Here is a 10,096-nt window from a genome sequence, read left to right as displayed (position 1 = left end):
CTTCCCCTTATCAATGATGAGTGTGATCACCAATTCAAGCATGTATTCCCATTGAGTCTTAGTCTTGGAAGGGGGTCAAACATAACAAAGATTTTGAAGCTAGAGTAGGACAACATTCTGTTTTACACAGAGGCACTGGGAGCTGGAATTGACTTGATATTAATTGCAGATATAGTATTGATTTTCTCTTTGTGCCTCAACTTCAGAAAATTTAAAAAAAATACATAAGATTATTAATATTTTGTTGCTGTTGTAAAGTGCTGTCGAGTCAGTTCCAACTCATAGTGACCCTGTATAGGGTTACCGAGGGGAAACTGGTGAGCTTGAACCGCTGGTCTTTTGATTCAAACCAATTTTGCAGTCCAATGTATTAACCCACAGAGCCATACAAGTATTCCATTATTAATATAGAGAAGCCAAATATACTGTCTACCTTCAGTCTCTTTGTAAGTCCAGAATGTATGACAGCCAACACAAACTCAGAGCCCTGGTGACACAGTGGTTAAAGCACGTGATTGCTAATGAGCAATAGCTTGTTCAAACCCACCAGTTGCTTCATGGGAGAAAGATGAGTCAGTGTGCTTTTATAAAGATTACAGTCTTGGAAACCCTACAAGCAGTTGTATTGTACATTATAAGATTTCTGTGACTTGGGATCAGCTTGAAAATAATGGGTTTGGTTTTGGTTAAATTCAACATCACTGACTTAGAAATCAAATTTACTGTGGCCTTCATTAAAACTTTAGAACTTATATTAAGACATACAAAAGGTTATGAAGTAGAGAAGAAATTTAGTAGAGGTTTTTCTTTGTTTGGATGTGTGAGTTCAGTTATTCTTTGTAAGTTTTTAATGATTTTATGGAAGTCAAAATGATCAAATTAGTATTCTAGATGCTTCTTCTTACTTTGATTTATATATAGAATGAGCCATTGATTTTAACCTTCCTTTTAAACTTATACAGTATAATCTGTGAAAACTGGAACCTGTATAAGGCAGGAAGCTGTCTGAGAAGAAAAATTCAAATATTTTCCAATAAGCAATTACTTCAGCTTAATAAATAGTCTCCATAGGCAGAATCTGCAATATGCAGAAAAATTCAGAAAATCATCTACTGCAACCACAATACAAGGAAGTGCAGCTGTATAAGCCAGAAATAGTTTTTAAAAGTACAAGAGTCCAAAATGAAGGCCCTGTCTTCCATTTCCTTTTGCATAGTTACTGTGTATAAAACACAGGTTTTAAGCCATATAAATACTTTAGAGGATTTTGGAGAGGTGGCAGAACAGAATGCGGAAATCCTCAGACAATAATATTAATATCACATGCAAGTTCAATTTTGCTAAACATAATTCAAGAATGGCTACAACTGTACATTGACAGAGAACTGCAGAGGTTCAAGCTGGATTCAGATGAGGACACAGAACAAGGAATGTCATTGCTGAGATCAGATGGATCTTGGATAAAAGCAGAAAGTGTCAGAAACATGCTTACCTGGACGTTTTGACTATTTAAAGGCTTTTGATTGTGTGGATAATGACAAACATTGGACAACAGTGCAGATAATGAGTGTCCCAGAGCACTTATTGCATTCATGAGGAACCTGTACATAGACCAAGAGGTAGTTGTTCAAACAGAGCAAGAGAACACCTAATGTTTTAAAATTAGGAAATGTGTGCCAAGGTTGTTTTCTTTTACCATACTCATTCAATCTGTGTGCTGAGCAATATAATCTGACAAACTAGATTATATGAAGAAGAACATGACATCAAGATTGAAGGAAGATTCATTAACATCCTGTGATATGCAGATGATACAACCTTGCTTGCTTTCTGAAAACAGAGGACTTAAAATACTTACTGATGAATATCAAAAACCACAGCCTTTGGCATGGCTTACACCTCAGTGTAAGGCAAGCAAAATCCTCACCACAGGACCAATAAATAACATCCATATAAATAGAGAAAGAATTGAAGTTGTCAAATATTTCATTTTGGTCACATCAACCATCAGCACTCATGGAAGCAGCAATAAAGAAATCAAATGAGGTATTGTATTAGACAAATCTGCTGCACAAGACCTCTTTAAGTGTTGAAGAGCAAAGATGAGAGTTTGAGGGCTAAAGTTTGTATGGCCCAAGCCATGGCATTTTCGAAAACCTCATATGCAACTGAAAGTTGGGCACTGAATAAGGAAGACTGTAAAAGAGTTAATACATTTGAGTTATGGTGTTGGAGGAGACTATTAAAGGTATTACGGACTACCAAAGGATCAAACAAATCTGTTTGAAGAAGTACAGCCAAAATATTCCTTGGAAGCCAGGATGACCAGACTTCATCTCTTATACCTAGGACATATCACCAGGAGAAAGATACATATTTAGTAAAGTCAGGAGTGGGAGCAAAAGAGGAAGACTCCCAATGAGATGGATTGGCACAGTGTCAGCAGTAATGGGCTCAAATGCAGCAACAATTGTGAGGTTGGTGTAGGATCAGGCAGAGTTTTGTTCTATTGTGCATAGGGTTAATGCACTATGAGTCAGTGCCAACTCAATGGCACCGAACAACAACAATAAAGGAGATGGATTTTTTTTTTATTATTAAAAAAAATCTATGGACTATAGTTGGATAAAACTGCAGGAAAATATTTCTTTAAAGTGTTAAAGAGCAAAAATGTCACTTTGAGTGTTAAGATTTGTATGGCCCAAGCCAGAGTAGTTTCCATCACCTCATAGGAATAAGGAAGACTGGAGAAGCATTTGATGCATTTGAGTTATGGTGTTGGCAAAGAGTGCTGACAATCCTATGAACAGCCAGAAGAACAAAGAGATCGATCTTAGAAGAAATACAGCCAGAGTGCTCCTTCGATGTGAGGATGGACATGTTTTCTGGAGAGACAAGTCCTTGGAGAAAGATGTCATACTTCATGAAGTAGAAGTTCAGAGAAAAACAGGAAGCCCCTCACCAAGATGGACTGACACAGTGGCAGCAACATTTGGCTCAAATGTAACAATTGATAGGGTGGTGCAGAACTCAGCAGTTTCTTCCTGTTGTGTACAGGGTCACTACGAGTCGGAATCAAGTGCATGGCATTAACAACAACATGAACCTAGAAAACTGATTCAAGAAGTTCATCAAAAAAACAAGACAAACTAAATACTTAGATGTTTTTATTTAAAAGTTAATTTAACCATAACTTTATTTGAATATTATATCTCTACATATTTTAAATAAACATGCACATCATAAAAAATGTTTAAATGTACTTTCCAGTCCTATACATTTGAAAAGAAGCACATTCTGGGTGTTTATGAATGCACAGGAGTCCTGGTGTGACACTGTGGGTTAATGCACTGGACTGCAAGGTTAGTTTAAACTGCAAGATCAGCAGTTCAAGTTCACCAGCCATTCCTTGGAAATCTTATACAGGGCTGCAATGAGTTAGAACTGACTTGAAGGCACTTAACAACAACAACAATGAGTGCATAAATAATTTCTTTGAGAAGGATCAGCACGAGGCTGGGCCCTAGGAAGAGGTGGTAAAAGATGTCCCAATGTCTGACTTTTTCACTATGTGATACCACTCCATAATCCTTGATATTCATCACCACACTTCCCTTCCCTCACTTCCCAGGATTCTGCAATGTGCAGCAACATCTCACAGAACTCACAACTGTCAAAAGAAATGGCTCTTGCAATTGTAGAGGCTGGCAAGTCCCAAATCTGAAGTAGAGGTCCAGTCTGGTGGTCTCTCCTCACTCAGGTAGTCAGGAGCCGAAGAACCCACATGGTCAGACCACATGACAGGCTGTTGATTCATGAGGCTGAGAGAGCTGGTGGATCAGGCCCAATGACAAGCCACAAGTCCCAGGAACTGAGGTCAGATGTGATGGCTCATATGTAAGCTTCTGAGCCAGAGAGCAAACTTTTCCAAAACAGGCTTACAAATTGGACTCAGACAATGCCCCCAAGTTTAACTAAGGGTGGTGACTTGAGTTACACTCTCGTAAGGTGATGACATCCTTAATCCTTGCTAGTGTTGTTTCTAAGTGCTGTCGAGTCAGTTCTGACTTAAAACAACCCAGTATACAGTTTTCAAGGAGCAGCTGGTGGGTTTGAACTGCTGACCTTGTGGTTTGCAGTCCAGTGCTGATGCTACAGTACCACACCAGAAGTCCAGTTCCACCTTAATCCTTCTCCTTAACTCTACCTTAATCCTTACGCTTTGTTGCTGCTAAATCAGTTCTGACTCATAGCCACCTTGGTATATATAGGGTTTTCAAGGAGCAGCCAGTGGACTTCAACCAGCAACCTTGCAGTTGGCTTGAAGTTAGCAGTCTAGTGCTAACTGTACTCTGCTACACCATAACGCCAATCCTCACTCCTTAGTTCCGCCATAATCCCTGGTTCAACTTTAATACTGCCTCATTAACAACTCACTTCAAAATAGGTCCATAATCCAAATGCTAGGATTTACAACACAACACAGAATAAAAGAATATTAACAGAAGGACCATAATAAATAATGAGATGTCCTGCAAGTCACCTTGACTCTTCTAGTCACTGACGTTTTCATACATGAATGATTCATGTGAGAGTTATTTCTAATATCGTTCTCCTATAAATTATTGGCCAGATATCAGAGATTGTTCCTAGCTTCTATAATATCCCATCAAACTTTTCTTTGAACGTTTTGTTCTTTGTTGTTGTTAAGTGCAGTCAGGTCGGTTCCAACTCATAGTGACCCTCTGCATAACAGAACAAAACCCAGCTTGGTCCTGTACCATCCTCTCAATTGTTGCTGCCACTGTGTCAATCCAGCTCATTAGGGCTCTTCCTCTTTTTTTCTGAACCTCCGCTTTACCAGACATGATGGCCTTCTCCAGAGACTGGTCCCTCCAGATAATATATCCCAAGTATGAGAGATGAAGAGATGTAGAAATCTTTAGAAGCATACTGGGTCCACTTCAAAGACAGATTTCTTTGTTCTTCTGGCAACTCAATATTCATTTCCAATATTTTCAATATTCATTTCCAACACCAGAACTCAAATGCATTGATCCTTAGTCTTTCTTATTCATTGTCCAACTTTCACTTGCATATGAGGTGATTGAAAATACCATGGCTTGGGTCAGGCACACCTGAATTCTCAAACTGACATCTTTGCTCTTTAGCACTTTAAAGAGATCTTTTACAGCAGATTTGACTAATGCACTATGTCATTTGATTTCTTGACTGCTGCTTTCATAAGTGTTGAATGTGGATCCAGGTAAAATGACATCTTTGCAACTTCAATACTTTTTGTGTTTATCATGTGCCTACCTCAGTACAATGGACTTCTGCTGTGGCCCTGTAGTACTGGACTGTTGACCAAAAGACGTAGCTGTAACTCACCATCTGCTCCTCATAAACCCTATGTAAGGTCGCTTTGAGTTGGACCCAATTTGATGGAACTTAATAAGTACAACCACCACAGTACAGTCAATACAGGAAATGAGTACAGGATTGAAACCAAACTAACTGCTTCCCAAATCCTAAATTCCAGCCCATATTATCTCTAAGATTTATCATAACCTGAAAGTCTTTCTCTCTCAAAGGAAGTAAAAGTAGCGGCCACACAGGATACTGTAATATTCAAATGTAAAACATCTGGCACATTCCTAAATCTTGATGAATAAATATGCAAGGTAAACATAATGCATCATATTTAAATCAAGATTATATTCTTTTTCTTCATTTTTCACCATCAGTGGCCTAGTTTCCATGCAAAGGCAGTATTGTTAGTAAGCAGAACATGATTTGGCATCAGTGATTTCATCCTGTTTTCTTCTTTGCTTTGCTCTTGCCCCTTAACCTGTAACATTGATTTGACCTTGTGCTAATTTACAGGACTGTTCCCCTGCCCCCACCCCCATGCCTGTATTTTAAGCTTGTTCTTGTTAAGTGCCATGGAATCAGTTTTGACTCATAGGGACCCTGTATAGGGTTTCTGAGGAACAGCAGGTCGATTTGAATTGTGACCTTGCAGTTTGTAGTCCAGTGCTTATCCTACAAGATCACACCAAAACTCTAAGAGAGAGAGGGTACCCATACAGTGGAGATAAATGAATAGAGAGCTAATAGGACCAGGGTAACACCTCAAGAGACATAGATCATTTTGAGGTACAGGTATCTGATAACCAGGGCATACCTGTTCTAGAATTTTATTTCTTTCTGCCTGAATATTTCTTCAACAATTACTTCAGGGAAAATATTTTAATCTAATTAAAAGCATTGATTCCTGGTTTGGCGCAATAGGATAAGCACAGGAATGCCACGCAGTTAAATCAACCAGCTGCTCTTTGAAAACCCTATACAGGGTCACTATGAGTCGGAACTAATTCAACAGTCCTTAATAACAACAATTGAAGCATGAGCCATAAGAAGAGTAACGAACAGCTGTGAGAACAATGAACAATGAAGGCCAAACAGAAACTGTGAAGGTAGTCTTACCAGATATCTATGGCAGCATTTTGAGTTCCATAAAACTAGCTTGTGTTACATACTGTATGGACTCGGGGGGTGGGAATGAAAAATATCTACTACATGTATGTTTCCCATAATCGCTTCTGTTGTTGTTGTTAAGTGCCTTGCAGGTGAGTGTAAAACATACAGGAAATTGGTGCTTTTGTTTTGTTTGTTAATTGATCTTACCATAAGATACTTTTAGACTCCTAAAAACATGACAACAAAAAAAAATCATCATCATAAAACATACTTTTAAAAGATTCAGCATTTTGGTCCACATTTAAATGATATCTCCTTTCTTCTTCCCTTTAGCCTTGTTTTCATTCATCTTGTGGACATTAATAAGCATTTCCAAGCATTTTTACCTTGTTTTTACAACATTTTGCTAATTTTGCAGAATTAAAGTTTTCTTTTTTTAATGCAAAAGTTTGAAAATCTTAACACTCTTAAAAACTTATGTTTTTTTCTCTACCACTCTAAGATCTCCCCTCTTTGGCTATGATTAATTGTGAGTTCTGTTATTAATTAAATACTTAATTGTGCTTGTAGCTGACTAAATTATATATGTTCTTTAAAGTATAAAAGTAGTTTAGAACACCCAAACTTGCAGATAGTATACATTTGACCTAGTGGGGCCTGATGATCAGAACGCAACTAGAGGAAGATTTTTTTTTTTAATGTGATAAAGGAAATAAGGGGAAATTGTTATAATTTGATCAACTTGACCTACATTCATGGAGGAAGTAGCTCTAAATACCAACAGAGAGGGAAGGAGTCTTCACATCAAGTATCAATGCTATCCTCTCTGTATACAAGATAGATAGGGATGGCAACTTAGACATTGGCTACCTAAAATGAGGGGGAGATAAAGGCACGAAGTGACTGGCTTACAAAGTATTAAGATGGAGTTTAGTTTAAGAATGTGTGAAGGAAGAAAGAGTCTCCACTGAATAGTTTTCATCTTATCTAGATGGGTCAGGTAAAAAGAGATGGGGATAAGATTCTTACGATTCAACAGTGAGTAATAGTTATCATGACTAATTGTGACTGTCACAACTGTAAAGGTAGAAGTTTTGCAATGAAAATGGGGGAGTAGTTAATCTTACAAGGAGCTCTGATAGCGTAGTGGTTACGAATCGGGCTCCAAACCTCAGGGACAGCAGTTCAAAACTACCAGCTGTTCTGCCGGAGAAAGATGAGGCGTTCTGCTCCCGTAAAGACTTACAGCCTCGGAAACCCTGTAAAGGGTCGCTACGAGTCAGAACCGACTCCACGGCACATAACAACAACTGTTTATTTTACAGTCCATCTTACAGTCCAGAAACAAAGGACCCTAGGACCTCATGGGAGAAGAACACAAGCGGAATGTGAGACTTTATCCAGAGAAGCAGTGACACCAAAGATGGAGGCAGAGATGGGGACATGGAGAGAGGGAGTAGTCGTGAACTCTAGATTCATGGGAAGAGAGGGACTGAGAGCTGGTGGCCAGGAAGCAGACTTGCAGAATGTGCCCTTTGGAGGTGTCAATTATTATATATGCCTGAGTGTTAAAAAAGAAAAAAAAAGAGCTAAAATGAATAGAGAGAAATACTGATATATGGAGGAGATTATAATCATTGTAATGAAACAAGGTATAAAATTTGTTGAATGAAAACTGATGATCTGCCCTGTAAACTTGCACTCAATTCACAATAAAAACAACAACAACAACAAAAATTAGTTTAGAAAAAGTATAAAAGAGAGACAATTAAATGAAAAAAAGTGAGTCTTGGTAGTGCCATGGGTTAAGCATTGGGCTGTTCACCACAAGGTGAGAGATTCAAAGCCACACTCTGGGGGAAATCTGAGGCTGTCTGCTCCAGTCAAGGGTACCAGTCAGGGAAACCCTACATAGGTTTGCAGTGAGTTGGAATTAACATGAATGACACTGGGTATTAAGCAAAAAAGAAGTGTCTGTAATATGAGATGACAATTTTTTATATTATTATATTTTCTTATGTTAGATACTATGAGGTATATGATGAAGCAGAAATGCTGGCTACTGCAGAGGGCTGACATATAAAGAAGCTAGATATCAGAAGAGTTATTATTTCTCAGTGAGGATCTCTTTAGAAGGCAATCATTGTCCATATTCAGAGCCACCTCCAGAGTGAGGGATGCTGGCTAGGTTGTGAGGCAGGTCACAAAGAAAACTCCAGACCTCCAGTTGATAAGATTTCCATTTTTAAAAAATTTTTCCCCCACACTTTTCAGGCATCAGACCCTGAGGCTTACAGAAGAGAATTGGATAAGGATATAGTATAAATCCTTTTACCTGAAACTAATGCTTATTCTCAATGGTTCCATTGAAGATTCACTTAATTTACAGTGCTAGAAAAAGAATTTCCCCAAGTTGTAAAAGTTGTTTTCATTTTCCCACATCATTTAATATCTATTCATTGAACATTGGCAAAGGGTATAGCATAAATACAATCTCAAATTCATGATTTTGAGATTGAAATCTCATTCCCGGTGTCAATGTTAAGTTGTTGTTGTTAAGTACCATGGAGGCTGTAAATCTTTATGGGAGCAGAAAGCCTCATCTTTCTCCCATGGAACAGCTGGTAAATTGTGTCTCAATTTACCCAGATGACCACTCAAGACTCTCAGGATCATCAAGGAGGCCTTTATTAGCTGGCCAGAGTCTACAGCCTCCCTAAAAGCAGGAAAAACTACAGCCTCGATCCAGTTTTTGAAAGAGTTATTTATACATAGGCAGTCTGACATTATCTTGTACAAACCAAGGGTATGATGTATGCATGAACTGTTAGGGGTGGGGGCTAGGAGTACATCTGCTGGGACAGTTACTTCTCAAGATTAACTTTGGCTGGCTGTTCTCAAGGTTAGCCTTGGCCGGCTGGCTGCAGCATCCTGTGAGTCAGGTGGGCCCACTCAGGTGTGAGGAATTTGCATAAGCAGTGTTACAGGAGCCAAGTTTAGCCAGAGTTAAGGGGGAAGAGGGCTTCTGCATCCAGGGGAGTTGTTGATGCTAAAAATTAGCCTGAGCCTTTCTTAAAAATTAGTTACTATAGGGCAATTGGTCCTTATAGTTTCGAACTGCCAACCTTGGGATTAGCAGCCCAAATCATAACCATTATGCTACCAGAGCACCTTAATGTTAAAATAAGAAGCTATAATATCAAAGTGAACTTGTATTTGGTTGAACAATCACTAACTGAAATTGCCTGCTAGCAAATTAGATGACTTTATGAAAAAAATGAAGTATTTATTGTCCATTCTTTCATTGAAACTTTTACTTATGAAGATCAAAGAGCACAGCCTTCGATGTGGATTACATCTCAATGTCAAGAAAACAAAAATCCTCACCACTGGACCAATAAACAACATTCTTATCAATGGAGAAGAGATTGAGGTTCTCAAGAACTTCATTCTTCTTGGATCAACTATCAACACTCGCAGAAGCAGCAGTCAAGAGATCAGACGACATATTGCACTGGGCAAATCTGCTGCACAGGAACTTTTTAAAGTGTTGAAGAGCAGAGATGTCAGCTTGAGGACTAAGGTGCACCTGACCCAGGCCATTGTGTTTTCA

The sequence above is a fragment of the Chrysochloris asiatica genome, unplaced genomic scaffold, assembly GCF_000296735.1.
Source record: "Chrysochloris asiatica unplaced genomic scaffold, ChrAsi1.0 scaffold00056, whole genome shotgun sequence".
In the NCBI taxonomy this organism is placed as follows: domain Eukaryota; kingdom Metazoa; phylum Chordata; class Mammalia; order Afrosoricida; family Chrysochloridae; genus Chrysochloris; species Chrysochloris asiatica.
Note: the sequence above shows the minus strand (reverse complement) of the source record.